This window comes from Mesoplodon mirus, assembly GCF_964341445.2.
Source record: "Mesoplodon mirus genome assembly, chromosome: 9".
In the NCBI taxonomy this organism is placed as follows: domain Eukaryota; kingdom Metazoa; phylum Chordata; class Mammalia; order Artiodactyla; family Ziphiidae; genus Mesoplodon; species Mesoplodon mirus.
In genome coordinates, this window is record NC_138985.1 from 25,684,279 (window position 1) to 25,709,823 (window position 25,545).

Below are 25,545 nucleotides of genomic sequence, written 5' to 3' on the forward strand. Positions count from 1 at the left end.
GGCTCACTTTTCCCTAACCCACTGACATAAGCCAATGAATCAGACATTTATAAAAGGAAATTTACTGGGTATCATGGACAAAAATATGGCAGGGTATTCTTCCCACCCCCTTTCCCCGAACCTCATCTACTTTTCCTAACCCTGTTCAAGTGCTCAAATGCTGTTCCTCTGGTTGGGCATTGTTGATGGCAAATACAATGTAAATGATTTCTTATTCTAAAGTGGAAATCAGAGGGCACCGGTAGGGTTTCATGTCTGATTATTCCTTTTATAGTGTTCTCAATCCACAAAATCTTGTCTATTAGACCAGAGGCTCTGCTGGTTGTCCAAAGTCCTCATGACTATCACGTCAGAAACCACTGTCCTCTCATTGGCTTTTTTTTCTCTTAAGTTTGACTCAAAATAGAGTGCTTAATTCTTGCTGGTGCATCTATTTTATCTTGTTAGGAAGACAAAGTTTAAGCAGGAACTAAAATCTTTTAGTGGCCTAATGTGCTGACCAAGACAAAAATTCTTGTTATTGATCAGAGTAGTTGTAGTTTGTAAAACTAGCTGATGCTTATTCTCCTCTCTTCATTCTTCCAAGATAAGAATAAAAAATAAAAACAGTAACAACTGTTCTTTTAAGTGAAGCTTTTCATGCAATATTAGATACTTTTGTATCATTTGTTTAGATTTCTTCTTTAATAAAATACATTATTTATATATTGAATCTCCATTTTATATCTTCCATAATTTTTTATCATTTTTGACCATTTTACTATTTTTGTCCCTTTCTTTGAACAGTGTTAGGTTTATAAGTTTGTCTTCTGCATGACTTATTAGATTTTCTGCAGTTTAGAGTCTGACCTTTACAAATTTTAGTGTAATTTTAAATTCTATTAAAGGCATTCTTTATTTCCTCCCTACATTCTTTTAGTGAATCTATCAATTTCCTTTTTTTGTATAAGTGTTTTTCTTAGTTCATCTTTACTCCTTTTGTTCAGAGTGCACAGTTTTCTTTGATTTCCTTGAGAGCATAGATAAATGGTTTCTTAAATTTACTTATGTTTCCTGCCATAGTTACATTAAAATATTCTCTTTACCTCTTACATGCTGTATTTATTTCCCTTGGTAGGATATAATGTCTTTATGGACATCATTTCATCTTTATATTTATACTTTTTTTTTTTTTGCGGTACGCGGGCCTCTCACTGTTGTGGCCTCTCCCCTTGCGGAGCACAGGCTCCAGACGCGCAGGCCCAGCGGCCACGGCCCATGGGCCACGCCACTCCGCGGCATGTGGGATCTTCCCGGACCGGGGCACAAACCCGTGTCCCCTGCATCAGCAGGCGGACTCTCAACCACTGCGCCACCAGGGAAGCCCTATTTATACATACTTAAATGAAAAAGATTTATTCTGATTTTGTTTTTGCCAATAAATATCATGGGTGGATTCTTTTTGGGTTTTGTTAATATTCTCTTGTAAGATGTTAGGATCCTTTCCTAAAAGCTACAGTTGAATGGTGGGTAGGGTAAATTTATATTAGTGCCCCAGCAATCTGGAAGAAGTTGGAGGCAAGGGACATCCAAGCAGGAAATTTCCTCTGCTTGGTTTATTCTCTGTACATGGGGAAACTGCTGTGCTGTGGGTCAGCTTTCCATAGCTAGGTCTTTACCTCCTGGCTTCCCCTCAAAAGTACTGTTTGGCTATGTCTGACCTCCTTCCTGGAGCTCCTGCCTGCTGTTTCAGGCAAAAGCCCTACTTCAATGGGAGAGTCAGATTCCTAACTCACTTCATCCACCAAAATAAACTCCAGATGGATTAAAGATTTACATGTAAAAAAATATAAAACTTTATGATTACTTGAAAAATATATGGTAAAGTATTGCTGTACACTTTGGGTGGCAATGTACATTTTAAGTCCAGTACGAGGGCAAATTAAATTACTGATAGATTTAAGTATTTAAAAATGTGTATAACATCTGTATGTGAGGAAGCTCACTCCATATACAATTATATGGTGAATAAAAATGTTTATAACATGATTTGATGGTCAAAGAGTGAGTCCTTATGTATAAAGAATTTTTGTAAACCAATAAGGAAAGTATGAAAGTTCAAACAGAAAAATGAGCAACATTAAGAGATAATTCATAAAAAAAGAAAATACAGATGGCTAATAAGACCATGAAAAAGCCATTTAGTATCATTAGTAATCAAATAAATATAAATCACAGCAATGAATTACAATTTTCTTTATTGTATGGATAAATGGAAAGAAGGAGTATTAATACTTATTTGGTACATCATGAAAATTTCTCTTTCCAATACATTCTTTTGTAATAGTTGCATAATAATTCAAGGCTTGGATGTAACATGATTTATTCCTCTATTGATGGACAGTATATTGTTTCCATTTTTTCCCACTATAATGCTGCAATAAACATTCTTTTATATATGAATAAACTATGGCTATTATGTCTGCAGGAGAGATTATCAGGAGTGGTATTGTCATAACTAAGGGAATGAAGAAGCAATTCACATTTTAAAAAAATATTTATTTATTTATTTATTTGGCTTCATTGGGTCTTAGTTGTGGCATGCGGGATCTAGCTCCCTGACCAGGGGTAGAACCTGGGCCCCCTGCCCTGGGAGCACAGAGTCTTAACCGCTGGACCACCAGGGAAGTCCCACAATTCACATTTTTGCCAACAGTATATGAAAATGCTCTTATCCCACTTTTACTTTTCTCTAATACTGGATGTTACCACCCTTAAAATTTTTTGCCAACTGAATGGGTAAGAAATTGAAGAGCACTGCTGTTTTAATAGTTAGTCCTCTGACCCTTATTGAGTTTGACTCTCTTTGTATATGTTTATTGGATATTTGCTTTTCCTATTCATATATCTTTTTGTTTGCTTTTATATTTTCTTTGTCAGTATGTAGAAATCTTCTACTACTACTACTGATATTTTATTAAATTTTTAATACGTAGTATTTTCCAATCCATTTTTCATATTTTCTTTACCAATATATAGAAATCTTCTTATATTAATAATATTTTATTTAATATTTTTCCAATCCATTTTTCATCTTTGACTGTGTTTATTTTTTTATATAGTGAAATGTGTCTGGTTTTTCTCCTAGAACTTCTGGGTTCTCTACCTTTGATTAAAAAGGCCTTGATAGAAAGTTCTACCCAACATTTATTTCCCTAAATTTTACTCTATTTTTGTTTTATGTTTTACAATTGTATCTTTACCCCATTTGAAATATGTTTCTTTCTATGATGGGAACTAAAGTCCAACTTAATTTACTTACAAATGGATAGTTTTGACAGCATTATGAATAAATAGATTTTTCTTACTAAATTAAAATTCTCTGTCATATTAACTTCTTGTATATATTGGGAACTACTACTCATCCTCTTCCATTCCACTAAATTATTTGTGTATTTCTTGTTTAAGATGATATTTTAGTAGGTTTTAGTAGATGGTTAGGGAAGTCCTCAACTTAAAATTGTTTTCACATTTTTTCTCTTCTTAGACATTTATTCTTCCATTTGAATATTAAAATCATTTTAACATAATTCAAAATGATTGTAATTCAAATGGATTGTTTTCAAAGTATATGCTTTTTGAAGGATATACATTTATAGTATTTTGGCATAAAATCTTCCTTTCCAAGGACATAGTTTGCCTATCTACTTGTTCAAATCTGATTTTGTATTTAAGAATAAAATTTTATAACTACATAGTTTTTTTTCCTTCTGTGAATAGCAATTTTTTTCTATTTTAATATCTGAATGGTGTTTGTTAGGTATAAAATGTTGATTCTGTGTATAACATACCTAGTCACCTTATCAAATTAACTTATGAATTATAGTAGCTTTAATTTTAGGGTCTTTTGAGTTTTCTGGGTATAAAATATTTATCTAAAAATATAATTTAAAAAATTTATTTATTTATTTGACTGCATCAGTCTTAGTTGCGGCATGTGGGATCTTCTAGTTGCGGCATGCCTTATCTTTTAGTTGCAGCACGCCAGATCTTTTAGTTGCGACATGCAGGATCTATTTCCCTGACCAGGGATCGAACCCAGTCCCCCTGCATTGGGAGCATGGAGTCTTAACCACTGGAGCACCAGGGAAGTCCCAAAATATAATTTTGTATCATCTATTATTTCTGACATTTACTTTTTTATCTTCATTTTGTCATTTCAAGAATATTATATAAATAGAATCATATGGTATGTGACTTTCAGAATTGGCTTTTTTCATTATGCATAATTCCTTGGTGATTCATTCAAGTTATTACATCTATCTATACTTTACTCCTTTTTATTTCTGAGTAGTAGTCCATGGTGTGAGTATACTACAATTTTTTTAACCATTCACCCTTTGAAGTTCATCTGGGTTGTTTCTGGTTTTTGGCTATTATGAATAAAGCTGCTAAGAGAACATTCATTCAGATTTCTTTGTGAACCTAAGTGTTCATTCCTCAGGGATAAATGTCCAGGAGTGCAGTTTTAGGATGTATGGTAGTGGCATGCCTAGTTTTGTAAGAAGTGGCTGAACTATTTTCCAGAGAGACTGTATCATTTTACATTCCCACAAACAATGCATGAGTGGTCTAGAATCCCTTCCTCCTTACCAGCATTTGCTGTGAGCACCATTTTTCAATTTTAGCCATTCTGATAGATTAGTAGAGATATCTCATTGTAGTTTCAATCTGCATTTCTGTAGTCACTAATGATGTTGAATATCTTTTCATATGCTTATTTGCATATGTAGATCTTCTTTAATGTCGCTTGTCTTTTGCCCATTTTCTCTTTTGATTGTGTGATTTACTTATTTATTTTTACTGTTGAATTTTGAAGAGCTCCCAGATATGTAGTTTGCAAATGTTTTCACACACTTTGCAGTTTGCCTTTTTATTCTCTTAACAGGGTCTTTCTTAGAGCAAACGCTTTTAATTTTGAGGTCCAATTTGTCAATATTTCCTTTTATAGATTGTGATTTTGGTGTCAAGCCTAAGAAATTTTTGCCAAGCCCTAGATCCTGAAAGTTTTATTATATGCTATTTTCTACATTTTATGTTTTGCATTTAAGTCCATGATCCATTTTGAGTTAATTTTTATATAAAGTCTGAGATTCTTTTTCTTTTTTCTTTCTTTTTTTGACCTATGGATGTCTAATTGCACCAGACCTTTTGTTGAAAGAGCTGTCATTCCTCCACTGAACTGCTTTTGTACTTTTTTCAAAAGTCAGTTGAATATGTTTGTGGGGGTCTGTTTCTGGATTCTCCATTCTGTTCCATCGATTTATGTATCGAATCCTCTGCCAATACCAGCCGTGCCCAGACCTTTGCCATACAGAAACTGTCAAATAATAAGTGAGTGTTGTTTTAAGCCACTAAGTTAATAGTAATTTATCATGCAGCGGAGAAAAATAATATATCTCATAAGCATTGTGTATTTCATATGAGCCTCAAGCTTCATGTAGTATCAACTGGTTTAAGACAAATATATATATATATTTTTTTGTCAATCTAACCCTAAATTTGTATATATTCTTGATGTTTAAACAGAACAGATTCTTCCCTTTGGTTATGGTTTTGTATTTTACATTCCTGTGAAATAGTCTTTTTTCTTTTCTTTCTTTCTTTTTTTTTAATTCTGGAAGAGCTGTACTAATTATCCAGTAGACACTATGGCAGAAGTCACTATGTTTCTGATTGCAAGCAGAGAGCTACTCTGTAAAAGGAAGTTTATTGTAAGGATTCACAGATTGGAAGTCTCAGGAACTTGGTCTTCTCTGGGAACTGGTCCCTCTGCCTCTCTGCTTCTCTTTGGATGGTATCGTGATCCCCACTGATTGGCTTCCTTACCAACTACTCAGTATTGTTTTTGCCCCTTTCTTATTTTGGGGTGCATGTATTGTTGCCTTGACATGTCCCTGACTCACTTTCATAGCATATTTTTACTACCAGCTTCTTAAATGGCTCACTCTCTTCTTTTCCCAGTATCAAGTGTTTGGGAGACTAATGAGGTTGGACCAGCTCAAAGTTTTGGTCAGGCATAGGCCACTGGCTAGCCTCTGGATGAGCTATCACTGGTCAAGTGCCATTTTTTAACTCCCACCAACTATGGTAAGATTGGGATCCCGTGGTAGAGGACTAAGCCACTTTGGGGGCAGGTGTTATAGGCAGGCAGATTATAGTAAGTGAGGTGTGATCTGGATAGATAGTGACAGCATTATTTGTATAATCTGTCAGTTACCAAGAGGTTCTTTAAATGAAGAGCATTGTCTTTTTTAGTTTTCTCATTTGTAAAACAGAGGAAGTGACATTTTTCCATTTGCTCTCTGAGTGTTGGACAACTTAATTCTGAAATAGTGAAAAGAAATTACAATGCCTTGTTAAGTGTTGGAACCCATATACTGTTAATACTTTTCTAACCAGAATTTTTAACATTCTCCAGGGTCCTGAAATGATGCTTAATTCTTTGCCTTACTCTGCCTACAGTAGAGTCCTGTAAATATATTTGGAAATTATTATGGCAAGAGATATAATTTTAAAGAAGAACATCAGTGTAAAGTATGTTAACTGTTTTTTGGTGTAATGAGATGCAGCAGAATCATAACGGAATGTGGTCATTCATGGAGCAGTGAGTTCCTGTTGAATGGAACAAAAGGCAAGGTTCATGTTTACATATTGCAAATGGATATTGTAAATGGATAGTTCTTCATGGGTTTTGCTGATTGAATTTCTTTGGCTGATGACAAAGGTACTAAAAACTAATGCAAAGAGAGATCTGATAGCAGGAATTTAATTTTTTTCCCTTTACTTAATTAACCACATCCACTTTTGTATATTGCTTAGGCAACTCTAAGCCTCGACAGAATCCCCAATATACTCGTGAATCACCTGATTTATTACAGAAAGAAAATATATAATTTTGGCTTGAATTAGAAGGGAAGGGAGGAGAGTTATAATTATTAGTCTGTAAAAAGCTACTTTCCCCCGATTTTTTTTCTGGCCACAAAGATATGCTAAGTTCAGTTTGTACTTTAGGTAGCTCTCTCTTTGCATTTTTTCTTGTGTGATATCTGTGGGAGGAAAGGAGGAATTGATTCAAGAGCTTGCATGTCTCCTTGTGAATTTACAGTCTAGATCCACTGTTGAGGAGGTCCAGTGCCAAGAGGCATATCTGGAAGCAAGGGGGTGGAGAGACTGAGGTCTTGGTAGAAAGTCTGTCTGGTCATTGATTTGGGGGGGTCACCTCAGGCAAATAGCCTGGTCTGCTTCATTGTTTAATCTGCAGTGCACAAGAAGAGTTAATGAAAGAGCTGTATTATTCAATACTTCCGCCATGCCAGTCACTGTATTAATCAGTTCCCACTTATTGTTCCATATACTTCTTGCAGTATTCCTGTGAAGTACAATAGATATTCTCTGCATTTCACAGAAGAGAAGAGGCCCAAGGATGCTATGTAGCTGGTAAATTGCAGAAACAGGAGCCTGTGCTCCTAACCAGGGAGAACAGAAAACCTGAATCGACACTTAGCACGCGGTAGGCACCACGGTAGAGATATGGAGGGCTGCTATGGGAGTATATGGACTGCAGGGAGATCAGAGAACTTTAGGGAAATCAGATGCTGAGGTGAACTCTGAAACATGAGAAAGAGTGGATAAATGAAGAGGGTAGGTGTAGGACATTCTGATGACAAGTAGTAGCATTCTGTGAAGTTAAGTGGGTAGGTAACTAGATGGGGTGTATTGCTGCTCCTTTCTGCAGTAAAAGTTTTTCGAGAGCAATGATGGGAAACAGAGGTATAGAGGTGGGCAGGAGTCAGATCAAATTATGTCAATTGCCTTTTACAAAGATTATGTCTGCACATTTCGTTTGAGGTCTCTTAAGTGTACTATGGGGGAGATTCTTCTACTGGCTCTTTGTGCTGCTGTGATTTGCATCACCATTTCCATGGACACCACCCTACCTTATTATCTAATTTTCATTTGCCTGGAACCATTATATAAGCCACACCCTTTCCTCTTTTTTTCTAATATATACTCTCTTGAACCTGGAAGCAGAGCTCTGATCAGGTCTCTCTCCTGCTCGCAAATTTACAGAGGCTCTGTAAGGGTTATTGATTAAAATCCAGCTTCCATAACCCGGAAGCTGTTAAAGAATCCAAGACTTTTTTCTGACCGTATTTTTGGTATTTCCTTTATTTAACCTATGTTCTTATCAATCCATTGTTCTTATCTGATCCATTTGTTCAGTTTCCACCCTATGCTCTCTCTTGGAGTCCCCTTCTTTATCTTCCCCCATCTTTGCATCTGCAAAGTCTATCTTATCCACCCAGCTAGAGAGCTATAATACTAGATGCATATCAACCCACTGAGACCTCTGGACCCTTCAAAGATCTTTAGGAGCTATCCTTTGCAGGTCTGGGGATTTTTTTCTAGCGTTAATCTTCTCCTTTCCACCTTCATCTAATTATCTGAGTCTCCATCTTACTGTCGAGTTCCTGGAGATCTGTTGCCTGCCCTTTCCTTTGTCTTCTCCCCAGTACCTCACCTCTAGCATCATCAACATTCGCATTGAGTGCCCAAGGGCAAGTGACAATTTACCTCTTGTCCTGACCAGACCAGGCTCCAGGGTACTTTACCAGAATCCAGGCTCACCATTCCTCCTGCCCTCAGTCTGGAAGGATGATTGGCCCTAATTCCATGTGCCTGTTGATTTGTTTTGTCATCTGTCCCTTACTGATTACCTACTGTGTGCCAGGCACTGGAGACCTAATGTTGCGCCACACCGTTAAGAATGATCCTGCTTTCTAAGGAGGTCAGGAAGTGCTTCCTTGAGAATTCCCCACAGCTGATACTTGTCACCATCCCTAAGACTGTGCACTAGCACTGAATTGTGACTCATTCACAGAAAGTGGCAGGTCCTTCTGAGCAGTTCTCAGAGAAGAGCTCTGTTCTTCTAACCTTGAGCCCTTAGTCTTGCCCCAGCTCTCTCCCTTAGATATTAAAATATTGACCATGTTTTGGTGATCTGGTGCCTAACATTTGAATTCTAATATCTACCGCTTGTGTTATTTGTTCCTTTATCAAGACCAGGTCTAGGTGACCTGAAGAACTCTTTGTACCTTTTCTTTTGATTCCTGGAAGTTGGTGGAATACAATTAAAATGGATTTTAATGCTTCTAAATTAGTCTTAAATTTATAATATACAAGATGGTGGGAGCAGGTGGGGAGGGGCTAGAAATATGTTGCATGATTCCATGTTTATGTTGGTAGTATTTTGTTAGTGTTAAGAATGGGGTGTAATTAAATTTTTAATAAATTATTTGTTTGCCAGTATTTTTTTAGTGGTTAGTATGTGGCAGGCACTGTGCTAAAAGTTACCATATGTATTATCTCATTTAATCACTTAAACCTTTGGAAAAACTGTCAACATCTTTCATTGAATCATGTATAATCACTTTCTTGGGATTTTCACAATTTGGCCTATAATTTCTTGTTCAGACTCATTTTCCACTATCTTTGAACCCTTTGTGACAGTTCCTGGCTATTTTCTGTGCTGTATTAGCATATGTCTTTTTTTCCTTTATGTAGAATTCATACTGTTTGTCTTTTTTTTTTTTAATATTTATTTGGCTGCATCAGGTCTTAGTTGCGGCATGTGGGATCTTCGTTGTGGCATGCAGGCTTCTCTAGTTGTGGTGCACAGGCTCCAGAGCAGGCGGGCTCAGTAGTTGAGGCGCACAGGCTTAGTTGCCCCGCAGCATATGGGATCTTAGTTCCCCGACCAGGGGTCAAACCCGTGTCCCCTGCATTGGAAGGCGGATTCTTAACCACTGGATCACCAGGGAAGTCCCTAGAATTCATTCTTTTCTCTTCACATCAAAATCCTACACTTGAGAGAATGGATCTGTGGACACAGCAGGGGAAGGGGAGGGTGGGATGAACTGGGAGATTAGGTTTGACATAAATACACTACCACGTGTAAAATAGATAGCTAGTGGGAACATGCTGTATAGCACAGGGAGCTCAGCTTGGTGCTTTGTGATGGCCTAGTTGGGTGGGCTGGAGGGGGAGGTAGGTCCAAGAGGGAGAGGATGTGTGTACGCGTATGGCTGATTCACTTCACTGTGCGGCAGAAACTAACACAACATTGTAAAGCAATTACACTCCAAAAAAAAAAAAAAGAATCCTACACTTGGAGTTGTATCTCTTCAAGGCACTCCAGTCAATTTATACTGAATATGATCTTTGGCACTGTCCTTAAATAAAGTAGATGCTCAGTGAATATTAGTTATATTAAACATCAGGTGCTTTGGGTAGATTTGCTACCTTATCTCATTTACACTAAGCAGATGTTCTGCAATAGCCAAATAATCAGTGAGATTTAAGACTGTTCATGGCACTTCATCCCTGCTGTCTTAACGAGTGAAAACAAACAGCCTTTCTAGAACATGTAATCACTAAGAATCACTAGTACTTATTCTGAGAGCTTTCCATGATTTAAGAAGGCCATAAACTGTGTTTGAATAACGCAAGTTCCAAGAAGTCTAGTTTATAGCTATTTGCCCCAGTAGGTGCTCAATTTTGTGAATGAATGAATCCTATGAGATAGGTACTCTTATTATCAGATTAAAAATGGGATGCCTGAGGCACAGAGAGGTTAGATACCTTGCCTGGGTCGCACAAAGTAGCCAACAACAGAGCTGTCACCTTAACCTATGTGTCTTTGATGCCTGGCCCATATTTCCAACTCTGTCAACAGATAGCCAGGTAAACACTTAAGTGGAGTACCATTTCATATTTAATTCCATTACTCTTTGGCATACTCCCCTTCTAGGAATGCCTAGACGCCCAAATACTGTGACTAGTGACAGGAGAAAAAGATTAATGTTTCTGCTGAGCCATGTCATATCTGGTAAGAACATGTATATCAAAGTACCTGAAATCACAGATTATTTTGTAGAAAAAGATAAGACTATATTTAGCAACAAACTTTCAAAATATATTTATAAATCTAATTGCTAAAAGCTTTGGTTTAACTTTCTTTGGTTTAACTTTCGGTTTAACTTTTGAGGAGCAGTACCTGCTCCTCAAAATAATTGAAAAAAAAAATCTTCTAAATGGTCAACAGTTGCTTTTTTCTTTCTTTTCACTTTTAAAAATGTTACTTACTAAGAACACACATGCCAGATTTCATTTAACTGCATTTTTATGGTCCAGTCATTAGCCTACTGAAAAAAGTAGCTTAAATGGAAATACTGACATAAACCTCATTACACTGGCTCCAGTGTGTTACTATTATAAAGTATCCGTCTTGAATATGTGTATGTTTTCATAGGATACTATTGAAAAGGTAATGGAAAATTAACATTGCAGTGGAGAATTTGATTCTGTGTATATATATTTAAACATTCTAGCACAGTGTATGTTTACAGCATCAAGGAGTTTATTTGGAATTAATGATATTTAAAACATATTTTACAACTGGCCATATATTATTTATGCTCCCTATTTTGAAGTTTTTCTCATTTCTTGGACAAAATATTTGTTATGTGTCTCTATTTGGGCTGGTACCAGACTACTTACACTCAATTTTCAGTAAGTAAAAACAAGTCTTAGGTGATCAACTACACTATCCCTCATAAATTATTTTTTTGACATTTAAATGTTAAAGTATGCTCTGCCATGGTGGGATAGTGTGTCAAATGTTAGAAATAGCTGAGCATGAAAGAATTTAAAAGATATTATAATCGAAAGGGAACCCTCCTACGCTATTGGTGGGAATGTAAATTGGTGCAGCCACTGTGGAGAACAGTATGGAGGTTCCTCAGAAAACTAAAAATAGAGTTACCATATGATCCAGCAATCCCACTCCTGGGCACATAGCTGGAGAAAACTCTAATTTGAAAAGATACATGCGCCCCAGTGTTCATGGCAGCACTATTTACAATAGCCAAGACATGGAAGCAACTAAATGTCCATTGACAGATGACTGGATAAAGATGAGGTATATATACACAATAGAATATTATTCAGCTATAAAAAAGAATGAAATAGTGCCATTTGCAGCAACATGGGTGGACCTAGAGATTATTATACTAAGTGAAGTAAGTCAGACAGAGAAAGACAATTATCATATGATATCACTTATATGTGGAATCTTTAAAAAAGGTACAAATGAACTTATTTACAAAACAGAAATAGACTCACAGACATAGAAAACAAACTTATGGTTACCAAAGGGGAAAGGTGGAGAGGGATAAATCTGCATTTGGGATTAACAGATACACACTACTATATATAAAATAGATAAGCAACAAGGTTCTACTGTATAGCACAGGGAACTATATTCAGTATCTTGTAATAGCCTATAATAGAAAAGAATCTGAAAAAGAACATATATATGTGTGTGTGTGTATGTGTGTGTGTGTGTGTATATATATATATAAAACTGAATCACTTTGCTGACACTTGAAACATTATAAATCAATTATGTTTCAATAAAAATCAAATGCAAATGAAAAAAAAAGATAACATCATCATCATCCTCACTGGCCTTACTGGTATGGGCAGAGAAACTTGCCTATGTAGTTTTCATAAAGAAGGGAAGCAAGGTGTGGGGAACTGAATCAGTTGAGATGGTGACAGGAATGTGCGAACATGTGCAAGGTTGGAAGGTAATTTCTTTTTATACATACTTGATATATGTGTAGAAGTGTGGCAAAATAGTAAATGTGGAAGAATTCCGTGATTTGAGACTCTATAATAATTGCCTTATCAGTCTAATCATCTTACATATCAATTTGTGAAACTTGAGAAGAAATGAGTACTTTCCCTCTAGACCTAGAGCTTCTGCCACATTGTAGGTGGTTTGTGGGAAGGGGTTTGAAAGCATTGATCTTTTAAAACTGTGTAACTCTGGGCAAATTACTTAACTTCTCTATGCTTCAGTTTCCATACCTGTAAAATGGAGATAATAATAGTGTCTAACTGAAAAGATTGCTGGGACCCTTACAAGCATTATTCCACAATAAGGATTCAATAAACTTTACTACTATTATTATTTAAATAGCAAGCAGATTTAAGTTACTTTGAGAAGAATGGCAGAGCGGAGCCCAACACACTTGGGTTCTTGTCTTGGTTTCTTATTTAACAGTGTTTAGCTAAGCTGTTGTACTCTCTGAGACCTGATTTTCTTATGAGTAAAGTGGGATAGTCATATATGTTTTGCAGGCTTGTTGGAAGAATGAGATTATGCATGTAAATTACCAAGCATAGAGTCAGACCCAATAGTGGGTGCTTGATGAATGGGACAATTATAATTATTTACAAAAACAAACCAGCAACAACAAAAACAAACCCACAGTAATAATTAGATTGAGTGCCTAAGGACACTATGTCTTTACAAAGTAGTATTACTTTACTCAGCAACATAAAGAATGAAGGTTAGTGTTCTCAGAAGCTCAGGTAGCTGACATTACCTCTCAGCCAAAAGAAATATATTGCAGAGTAAGTGGTTGTAAATGCTATGTTCTATTTATACATGATGAGGGTGTTGTGAACTCTGGAGCTACATTTTACATCTCATGTGTGTGAGGGCTTTCTTGTTTCTTACCTTATAAAATGTCCTCATTTTAAATGTCTCTAAGTGCATGTAAACATATATAAAATAGCCCCAAACACTCATAATAAAATAAGCAAGATCTTCTAGACCAGACCATTTTCTTTCTTTTTCATTGTTTTATTACAGTCCTCCTATCAGGATTTCATGTTTGATCTTAAAATCACAGAATTTAATAGCTGGAAGGGACCAGTCCAACACCCTAAATTTATAAGTGAGGGAACTGTGACCTGACAAGTTTAAGTGATTGCCTAAGGCTGTATAGTAAGTTAGTAGCAGAATCTAGGTCTTTTGTCTCCAAGACCGAACATTCAGGGGCGAGAAATGACAACTGGATCCGGACAAAATTGAGGCTTTTATTACTTAGGAGAGGTGGCACTGGGGCTCTACAAAGTGACCCTCAGCATGCATATGTGTGACATTCAGCATATAGCTGAAAGAAAAGATTGGGTAAGGCTTAAAGTAAGGGACCCTTACCTGGGTGGCAGAGGCTGGCCCTTGTGAAATTTCCTGAATGGATCCATACACCGTTTATAAAGGATATTATGATCTTGGTTATGATCAGGTAATAATTATCTAAGGATGTCAGGTTGAACCAGAAAGGCAAGCATCAGGTAGATATCGAAGTAGTGGGGTGGTATATTCAAAGTCAGAAAAGCAGTAGCACCTTAGCTCCAGGGAGGCTCTGCTAACTAATAGCTTGAGGAAGTTGCTTATGTTTCAGGGCTTCAGTTTCCTCTACAGTAACTTTATAATAATACTATCTACATTTTATGGATGTGCTGATAAGCAAGGTAATTCACGAAATGAATTTAGCATAGAGTCTGGCACGAATATAACCACTCTGGCACGAATATAACCACTTAGTAAAGAATAGCTATTGCTATAATCCCAAGTGATCAGTCTCTTCGTGGTGGGAGATCTGTTACAGGGAGAAAATTCTATCCCATGAGACAAAAGTACTTAGAGAACTTATTAGGTTCTCAGAGTCCTGGAAAAGTCACTCACAATTTAGGATAACATTCTAGTCTGAACAGATAAAAGAAGTACGTAGTAGAGAAATTGAGACAGAAACCTGTTCCCTGAGCAGGGCAACAAGGTGGGTATTTAGTATTTTCAAGGAGTTCAACACAGGAAATATTACGCTTTCCAGTGTATACAAGTGAGCTGGGTACATCCCAGACTCAAAAGAGATTCAGAGTGTAAGACAAATTTCACTGACCTTATCCTGACTAGATTCAAAGATCATTGGTGGCCTTCCCTCCTGGACTCTTATACAAAGCTAACTGTTAAATAACACCAAGTTAATATCTATTGTTACTAGCTACTTTAAAACTTATCATTGATGACCAGTAGACATCTTCTTTTAGATATGACATTTTCTTTCTTTTTTTAAAATATTTATTTATTTATTTATTTATTTTTGGCTGTTAGGTCTTTGTTGCTGCATGCGGGCTTTCTCTAGTTGCAGTGAGTGGGGGCTACACTTTGTTGCGGTGCATGGGCTTCTCATTGCAGTGGCTTCTCTTGTTGTGGAGCATGGGCTCTAAGCACACGAGCTTCAGTAGTTCTGCCATGTGGGCTCAGTAGTTGTGGCTTGCAGGCTCTAGCGCGCAGGCTCAGTAGTTGTGGCACACGGGCTTATTTGCTCCACGGTATGTGGGATATTCCCTGACCAGGGCTCGAACCCGTGTCCCCTGCATTGGCAGGCAGATTCTTAACCACTGCGCCACCAGGGAAGCCCCTAGATATGACATTTTCTAAAGATTTTTTTTTTTCTGCTGCTTCAAAATGAGTTTTTAACTGATATGATGACTGGCTACAGCTGTATTTACAGTTTAGTTCTAAAATGTGGTTCTAAAAGGTTTCAATAAGGCCATTTAAAAATCCATTTTTTGAACTCCAAAAACCTGAGCAACAAATTTGTCCCCACCATAAATTTCTGATATATTCCAATAGACTTAGAAATACTTGTTTTTTTCTAAGCTCTTTATACATCTTAATTTCTGTCTTTTGTTCATGGAGTTTTGTGGGAAATCTGTGCAACCTGAAGCAGCTGGAGGGGGTAAATCATATGGGCATGATATATGCCAAGCCTGTGCATTAAAGATTAATAGAGAAGACACAAATAAATTCACCAATAATAAGAAACATTTATTTGTATGTTATTTGTAAGCCAGAATACAACCATGAAAAGAAAATGTTGAAACCAAATGAGACGGAAGACATTTCGGTTCTGTCAGCCCTCATTTCTCCTTTTATTCACAAGATCATAAGCTTTTACATTAGAATTTTTGAGAGTATATTATTCATATTTGTCTCCCCCTGTGCCTAATTAATATATTACCCAGAAGAAGATATAGTAGGTCAACAATAGATATATATCAAATGAATGAATACTGGTGACTTGAATAAATATTCTGGGACAAGGAATAGTTTATTATTTCTGGAGAACTTTTGGATGTTTTGTGGTATGTGCTGAATCCTTTCTTTTAGTTCTCTTAGTAAGAGAACCTGTCTGATGAAATAAAATAACATCTATGAAAATTCTTTATAAATTGTGATGTGCTCTGCTAAAAGTAGGCTTTGTCAATACTTTGTACTGTTATCTTGGGAACCTGGAAAGACTACACCCTCTGAGTAAGGACCAAAGTCTAGGAGTAAGGACAATACTGAAATAGACCAACCTTAACAAAGGCTAAAGCCAATTCTTGATGAGATCAAGGTGATCTTTTAAGTAATTCAACCTGCCTATCAGAACAAAACTTAACAGAAACATCCCAGAATTTTATAGGAAGTTAACATAATCCAAAACCTTTGCAATATATCCTTTATAACGTTTAACAGACACATTTGTAGACATGTGAAAAAGCTGGAAAAAGTGACTGGTAAGGAAGGTATAAAATAATCAATTGAAGCAGACACAGAGATGATCCAGATACTGGAATTAATGGACAAGGACTTCAAAATTAATCATGATTAATATGTTAAAAAATAGAGGAAAAGATGGACAAAATGATGATAAAAAGATAGGATATTTGAACAGAAATATGAAATGAATTAATAGGCATTAAAGAGTACCAAAATATATCTGACAGTCAAACCCACCAGATAAATTTAACCACAGTTTGTACACAGCAAGAGAGAATTAGTGAATTCATAGAGAAGTCAATAAATAATATTCTTTTTTTCTATCTTGAACTTCAGTTTGGAATTTATCCATTCAGCCACTCTATGCCTTTGATGGGAGGGATTAATCCATTTATATTTTGAGTAATTACTGATAGGGAAGGACTTGCTTCTTTAGGTTCATTCTAGTTGAGGTTTTTTTGGCTTCTTGAATCTAGATATCCATTTCTCCCCCCAGATTTGGGAAGTTTTTTTTTTTTTTAATTAATTTAGTTTTGGTTGCATTGGGTCTTTGTTGCTGCACATGGGATTTCTCTAGTTGCAGAGAGCAGGGGCTACTCTTCATTGCGGTGCACGGGCTTCTCATTGCGGTGGCTTCTACTGTTGTGGAGCATGAGCTCTAGGTGGACGAGCTTCAGTAGTTGTGGCTCACGGGCTCTAGAGTGCAGGCTCAGTAGTTGTGATGCATGGACTTAGTTGCTCTGTGGCATGTGGGATCTTCCTGGACCAGGGCTTGAACCAGTGTCCTCTGCATTGGCAGGCGGATTCTTAACCACTGCGCCACCAGGGAAGCCCTGGATTTGGGAAGTTTTTAACCATTATTTCTCCCGATAGTCCTTCTGCACCTTTCTCTGTTTTCTTTCTGGGACTCCCACATGTGTATATTGGTCTGCTTTATTGTGTCTCGTAAGTCCCTTATGCTTTCTTCATTCTTTTTTCTTTTTGCTCCTGTGACTGGATAATTTAAAATGGCTCATCTTTGAGTTCACTGATTCTTTCTTCTGTCTGGTTAACTCTGCTATTGGTTAACTTAGTGAACAACAAACTAGTGAATTTTTTCAATCAGCTACTGTATTCTTCAGCTCCAAAATTTCATTTTAGTTCTTTGTATTTTCTGTCTCTTTAATGATAGTCTCATTTTATTCATGCATAGTTTCCCTGAGCTCATCAAACATCTTTATGATGGCTATTTAGAATTCTTTGTCAAGTAATTCACAGCAACCTTTTTTTTTGGGGTCGCTTTCTGTAGAATAATTTTGTTCCTTTGATTGGGCCATGCTTCCGTTTCTGCATGTGCCTTACAACTTTGTGCTGGGATCCATGCATTTGAAAAACCACAGCCACTTTCCAGTCTTTATGTGCCTGCTCTGTAAAGGGAAAGACGTTTACCAATCAGCCTAGCTAGAGATTCTGGAGGCCTTTTAAACCTTTTTGGTGGATGCATCTTCCCTGGACTGCACTTTCTCTTTTCAGGATCTCATAATCTCTTCCTCCCTCTGGTGTCTGTTTGCAGTACTGCAGGTTCTCTAGATGTGCAGCAAACTCCCAGCTCTCTTTTATTCTCAGCATCCCCCAGGTATCTAGTGTATGTTGTGTCACATAAGTGCTCTGAGACTGGAGAGGCAGAAACCAGTTGCTTAAGCAGCCCCCTGAAGAGCTGGAATATTGGATGCATACTTTACTCATCTCTTTCGCTGTTTGAGTGAGAGGCCACTTCGTGTACACCTCTGTCTGTCATACTGTGGATCTTCTGGAATAGTAGATGCCACCCAGTTCTCTCTCTCTCTCTCTTTTTTTTTTGTCAGCAGCCCTCAGGCGTCTAGAGTATACTGTGTCCTGTAAGTTCTCTGAGACAAGTGAGACAGAAACCTCGTCTCTCAGGCAGCATTTCATAAAGTCTGCACAGTGGCTGTACGTCTCAGTCTTCTCTTTCCCTCCCCAGGAAGAAGCCAGCAACTGGGAGTTTTCTCCCAATAATGATGCACTGAGTAAGGGTTGGGGGGGGTATGGCAGACGAGTGCCACACATTTTCCTACTGTCTTTGATGTGACTGGTTTCACACTTGCCTGGGGACCTGGCATGCAGGAGCCTCTTAACCATTTTTTGGATTTCTCACAAAGGGAATTGGTCTATGTACTGTTGTTGAGGGAAAGAGGATCTGGGGCTTCCTATTCTGCCATCTTGCTGATGTCACCCCGCATCAGGTTCTCTCTTGAAGGGAGATCTTAGTGGTTCATCCCCATTACTGCCTTACTAATTATTATTATTATTATTTTAATATTAGTGTTTTAGACTCACTCAAATACTATATTTTATTTTATTTTCTCACCATTCCCTTTTGTATCTCATTCTTTCTAGGTTTAATTTCCTTCTTTCTAAAGCATATTTTTTTAGAAATTGCTTTGGTGAGGATCTGGTGGTGATAAACTCTCTCGGACTTTATTAGACTGAAAATGACTTTATTTCAAGATTATTCTTTAAGAATATTTTAGTTAGGTATAAACTTTTATGTTGAAAAGAAATCCTATGTTGTCTGTTATTATATCTCAGAATTATCACCTGACTTCTATTATTGCTATAGAGGTTTCTGCTACCGATCTAAATGACATTCTTAAAAAGGACAGATTATCTTTTTATTTGGATGATTGTAACATTCTTACTTTGTCTTTGATATTCTTCAGTTTTTTTTTTTTTTTTTTTTTTTTTTTTTTGCGGTACGCGGGCCTCTCACTGTTGTGGCCTCTCCTGTTGCGGAGCACAGGCTCCAGACACGCAGGCTCAGCGGCCATGGCTCACGGGCCTAGCTGCTCTGCGGCATGTGGGATCTTCCCGGACCGGGGCACGAACCCGTGTCCCCTGCATCAGCAGGCGGACTCTCAACCACTGCGCCACCAGGGAAGCCCGATATTCTTCAGTTTTATTATGGTTTATCTAGATGTACGTTTCTTCTTCTTTGTCCCACTTGGGATCCATTGAGTTTACAGAATTAATTCTCAGGCATTATCTTTTCATATGTAGCATTCCCCTCACTTTCTCTGTTCTCTCCATCTATAACTCCATTTGGGTGCTTTAATTTTAACCTCCTTGTCTCTTAATATCACTTTTACGTTTTTGATCTCTTCTTTTTTATGCTGAATTCTAGCTAATTTTTAAAAACCTCTATTCCAGGCAGCAATTCTTTCAGCTTTCTGATATGCTCTGTAAACTGTCCATTGAGTTTTAAATATCAATTATATTTTTATTTTTAAAAATTCTGTTTTGCTCTTTAAAAAATGTACCTTTTTTGAGAGTAACTTATACTTTTCTCATATGTTTGAATCTACCGCTCATTTTAAAAAACATTTTAGCCATGGTTATTTTATGTTTTCTATCTGGAAACACCATTAGTTGAAGATCTTGTGATTCTGATTCTGCTCTTTATTGTTTCTGCCAACTCCTGCTCATAGTAGCTTATTTCCTTGTATATTGTGTAATGTTGGATTGTGGGCTCAAAGATAATTGGGCTATCTCAGTGTAAATCCTTTTCAATTTAGGTTGAGGGTGTCCTTCTAAATAGAGTTTGTGTTTACTTCTAGCATGGCACCCTAAGGGACCTAATGGAAAGCAGGGACCATTTTTTTGGCTTTTGCTTTTCAGACCCTACTGATAGATTTGAACCTCTTTAAGGAAAAGCCATGATTCAGATTATTCAGGGAAGTCTTTTTTCCTCCCACCTTTTCTCATGAGTGGGTCTTTCTCATTACACTTTTACCCTTTATGTGTTCCAGCTTTATCATGGTGTTCCCCAAGTGGTTTTCTAACCTGTCACAGTCCTGGTTTAGATGGTAGTTAAGTGGTTCAGTTTTGATTACCAACTTTGAAAAATTTAGGACAAGAATTTGGAAGTGGGTCAGTGTTACAAAGAGAATTCCTGTAGAAGTCATGGTTCAATCTCTGGGAGTGAGTGAGGTCACAGAGCTGAAGGAGAAGAAAGAGACTGAGGAGAAAAGCACAGAAATCCCACAGAGTAGGAGGAATTGGATTGGAAGGAAGGAAGATTGCATAGTTTCTCTCCAGGGTAAAACAGGAGAGGGTGGTTAGGAGGGGCAAGGAGATCAAAAAAAGTGAGGACTTTGAGAAAAAAATGCTGTGATTAAGATGTCAGTTGAGAGTAGATTTGGTGAAGTGCTGAATAGGAGCCATCCCAGGCAAGGAAGGGAGGAATGAATGAATGGTAGGGAATGGAAGCAGAGACAGACTACTATCTGAGAACAAAATAATTTATTATATCCAGTTAGGTAATTAAAAACTGAATATTAATTGAACAACATGTAGAGGGAAGTTCCTGAAGAACTTCAACTATTTGGTCTTCGCAAATGTCATTTTCTTCTCAGAACACCTGATGAATGAGATTTCATGATCATTTTTAAAAAGACACCCTGTCTAAATAATTAGCTATCATATTTAAAAAACGGGACTTTATTGGTTGGAAAATATGGATTAAGGCAAAATAAATCAGCATTCTCTTGGCGTTTAGCCAAAGCCTTCATTTAGGGACTTGTATAACATTGCAAACATAGTTTATTCTTTAGGGGATAATATTAAATCAAACTTTAAATATATCAGTTAATTTGTGAAACAACACTGAAGAAAATGAAAGGTCACACTCTATATATTCTTCTGGATGTCAGCAGGGTCCTTGCTTCTGTATAGGCCTGACAGTTTGCCTGGCCCTTTTTAAACTTTTCTGTGGAACACTCTTCTGGGAAAAATTAATTGGCATTCTTACCAAAAAGAGTTTCATGATCAAACTGATTTGGCAAACTCCTTTTTTAAAATTCTAGGCCCCTTTTGGAGATTCATAAATTTGTTAGCACATTAAGGGTTTTGAAAAGTAGAGTAAAAAAGCTGTTGAGCTTGCATTTCTCAAACTTATTCAAGTGAAGAAAAGTTTTGTGTGTGTGGTGCTGAGAGAGAAAAACAGAGGGAACATTGTTATTAACACCCTACAGAACAGTGTTTTGTGAAACTAATTTGGGAAATGCTGGCTTAAAATCTTCTGTAAAGAAACATTTTCAAATAAATATGAGATCCTCCTATATGTCAGGCCCTGTGTGGAGCAAACAGATCATAAGTCCTTAAGATATAGACCCAGCCTTCTTGTTCACTACTCCCCCAAACTCCAGTGTGCAGGAGAACTTCAGTCACATACTGACCCTGAATTTGCATCATATAGCACAGTTTAGGATATCTAGGATTAAATCTTTTTTGGTTCTAACAAGCAGAAATGCAGTCAAACTAACTCATAAACAGGGATGGGGGTGGTGGATAAAGGGAGGTTATTGTAAAGCTACAGAGATTTTGCAGAAAGGAAAATACAGTTCCATTTCATGAGAATCAGGATGCCATCGGGCATGCGGCAGTTGCTTAGTCCTTTGCTGTTTCTTTGGTGTAGTCTGGTCTTTTGTCTCAGTTTTAGTCTTTCTGAGGCTTTCTTACTTACTTACTTAAGCCTCATATGGTCATTCGAGCCCCACCCCCAAGTGGCCTTCTGAATTATCAAGCTGATGTAATTGATTCCTGATCGGTGAATCTATTGGCTGGCTTGGGAGTAGTATCCACATGAGTCTCGTCAACCAGGGATGAGGAGTGGTCGGTCACACCATGTACAGAGCTGCTTCTTCGGGGGTGTTGAGGGAGGAGTGGAAATTAAACATTTACCGTAATTGAGATGAAGAGTTTTAGTGTTTGAGAAGACAAGCAATGGTAAATTATTTCCAGCACATTCTATTATGCATAAAAATGCTTAACTAGCTCCCATCTTTATTTACAGAGCATGAATCCCAGAGGAACTGAAATGAAACAATTATTCAAACAGAGAATAAACTCTGAAATAAAACAATCTCCTGTAACCCCTGACCTTTTAGCTAATATGACCTGTTAATGTTGGCAGGGGTCATAGAAATACCAAATACCTTTTCTTAAGTGGTTATGGAGATGAGAAAAGAATTATTGCTTTCTTCACCTTTTGACCTACTGGAAGGACTTACTGAAAAATTTTTTTCAGGTTGTTTTGGAAGAATGCTTCTAATGGCTCTGATGTTAAATTATTTTGGAAGGGACAACTTCCTAGTTGGTCTAAATTTTGATGCAAAAGAACCTTGCATAACACTCCCATGACCTCAGTTGTGGTGTATGTGCCCATGTGAGTGAGTCCAATGCTTTTGGGTCACAAGTGATTGAAACAGGAATGTACAGAATAATATTCAGAGTACATATTGTTTTTTCTTGTATGTCATGAAATGGAAATAGTTGAGGCACATTTTGAGACTTCAGTCCTCCAGCAATTCAGCACGACTCCCTCTGCTGAAAAGCCTGGGCTCGTTTTTCCCTGCTTCTTAGAGGCACACACAGAAGGGCCTACTGACCTTTCCATCGACAGATTCAGGCTTCACTCAGTTTCCAGATTCCTAAGGACTTGAGACAAGAAATAATTAATCCATGCTCAATTCTGTTAATTTTGCCTTCTGATTTTTAGCTTCCCAGGGAGAGAATTCATTGATCATTGAGTCTTCAAAGATTCTGGCCTCTAATATAGTTATTTCTCACTACAGTAGCAATTCATCATTCTGGTCTCTACCTTAATCTCACATGCATGACAGATGGCCTGGGTTGGGCTCCCAGGTCCTGATCACACAGAAGAAGGAATGAGTCCTTTAAAGAACTGGTTCAGATCCTGGAATGTGGCCATCTTATCAAGGTCCTGCCAGCTGCTTGCAGCCTACCACCTTTTCCATCACTTTCCTTAGTTAGAGATGTCTATAAATATTTAAGATGGAGCCTTCCTCTAAGCTTCTTTGGACCCTGGAGTTAACTTGTTTAAGATACTTGGTTATCCCATGAGGACTACATTTCACTTGTTCCTGTGAGTCAGCCGGGCCTTACCCTAAGCACTTATTCTTCACTGCATAAGTTGAGTAGCCATTAGCTCTTCCCATGACCTTTGGGCCAAGCCCAAAGATGTTTTGCGAACCTGTATACTTTAGATTCCAAGCCTCTGTACAGGAACCCATTTTATATTTGGATGCAAAAGAAATTTTACTTCCAGTTAATGTTCAATTATTTGGTAGTAGCTCTCTGGGTTATTTGTTGGAAAAAATACTAAGGCTGATCCTATATGCTTCAAGACAGAGTGCCAGAGTTACATAGCAACATCTGCTATGGGTGCCAGTTTGGGGTGATGATGATGGAATTGATGGTTGGAGGTGATGGCAGTATGAATGCATCCTTGATGGTCCTGCCCTGTGGTGAGATGCTAGGAGATTTCTCCTCACCGTCCTATAGGATAACAACTTCCTTGCCTCCAAACACCACAGTGGGTTAAGAAACCCTTGGCTTTGAGTGTTAGGGAGGTAAAGGAAGAGATCTTTCAGGCCAACTAAATGGCCTCTGAAAATGGGAAGGCTGTCTTGTGAATGGGCTAAACTTTGACCATGGTAGAATGAATAAGTACTTAATTAGGGGGACTGAGTCTTGCACTGTTCCAACTACAGGCTACATCCAGAACTCCTAATGGAATTATAGTCTCCATCTCCCTTTAAACTTACCTTCACCCTTAAACTTAGGCAATAACCTGCGAAGAAGGAAGTTTGTTGTGGGAATCAATTCTGAGTATGTTTGTCATTCTCAGTGAGTCCTCACCTTTGGGTCCCTGACACTTCCTCCTCTTTCCTACTTCATGTTTCCTAGTTTTGCCAGCAAGCCTTTTGTATACTGTCTAGTATTTCTTGAATTGCTTGGTTTGCTGTGATTGAGCATTAATACATCGGCTTTGATTTAATAAAATGTATTAAGCTTCTGTTATGCCAAATATTGTCCTAGATGCTTGGTGTAGCTGCAGCAGGCTCTGAGTTCTTATCTGCCAGCCAGACTCCCATGCTCACCTGATGTCACTGTCATTGCTTCATATGTCTTTGTTCAAAGGCTTGGGCTTCTGCTTTTGCTTGTATTCTCTGAGGTTCTCATCTAGTTAACTACCTGGTTACTATCCCTCCACCCTTTGGCTTTCTTTCACAATTCTTCATGTGGGAATTTGGAGGCAAGTCTCTGAACCTCATTCCCATAACTGGGATCCTGCAGCCTCTGCCTGTAAATCTCAGGAGCCGACTGCCTACTGTCAGACTTTCAAGAATTAGTCTGTCAAAATTTCTTACTCCATTCCCTCCCTATACCCCCATACTTTATCTCGCCAAATGCCTTCCTAAGCCATGCTTATTCACACATTCTATACTCTGGGCTGAAATTCCACTTTCAACTGGACCCGTACCCCAGTGCCTCTTCAGGCCTAGTGGGTAGGTCTAATATCAGGCCTCTCCCCTAATCCCAGTCTCACCGTGTGTGCCTTACGTTTTATCATTGATAAATCTTGAGACATGATGGAGTTAACATATGTTTCAAAAATCTTATTGGCAATCCACTCTATAATCCACTTTACAATAATATTCTTATTGTAACTGTGGTTAATATTCTGTTCTAGCTATATTTTTTGCTTGAAGGTGAACTGTTACGGTGACAGCCTGAATAAAGTTCTAGCCTATGAATGCTTTTAACTAGTCTTAGATAAATGTAGGCTCATTATCAGAAATGATATTCTCATGTATGGTACATTACTAGTACGGAACTATGACTGTTGTAACATGTTGGAGATAAAACAAAGAGCACTTAAAAAATGCTTAACACAGTCAAGGAATTTTTACCTTGAAGTGCTCCTGAAAAATCAGTGCGGACTCTTGTCCAGAAATTTTTGTTACTTTCCGTTAAATAGTAGGTGCTTTTGGCAGGCTCTTCCAAACAATCTGGCTTAAAACAATCAATTTATAAAACAGTCAATTCAGAATCATCAAAACTGGTTTCTAACCCATACTTTCCAGGAAAAGCAACCCCATGTGCCATTGTACATTATGCCCAAGATACACGATGGCTGCCTTCTTGAATAACAGCTGGCTTTCCTCACAAAGGAC

General features: G+C 37.6%; 1 protein-coding gene and 1 long non-coding RNA gene across 4 annotated transcripts in view; one reads left to right on the forward strand and one right to left on the reverse strand.

The window, feature by feature from the left end:
* Window positions 1-1,313, reverse strand: part of LOC309810134 — a 252,520-nt gene extending 251,207 nt beyond the window's left edge. The window contains exon 1 of the long non-coding RNA XR_014294948.1: window positions 1,272-1,313. This is a non-coding gene — a long non-coding RNA (uncharacterized lncRNA). The remainder of the gene's footprint in view (window positions 1-1,271) is intronic.
* SUGCT (succinyl-CoA:glutarate-CoA transferase) overlaps window positions 1-25,545 on the forward strand; it is a 720,769-nt gene that overhangs the window by 188,544 nt on the left and 506,680 nt on the right. The gene's annotated exons all lie outside the window — the stretch shown is intronic.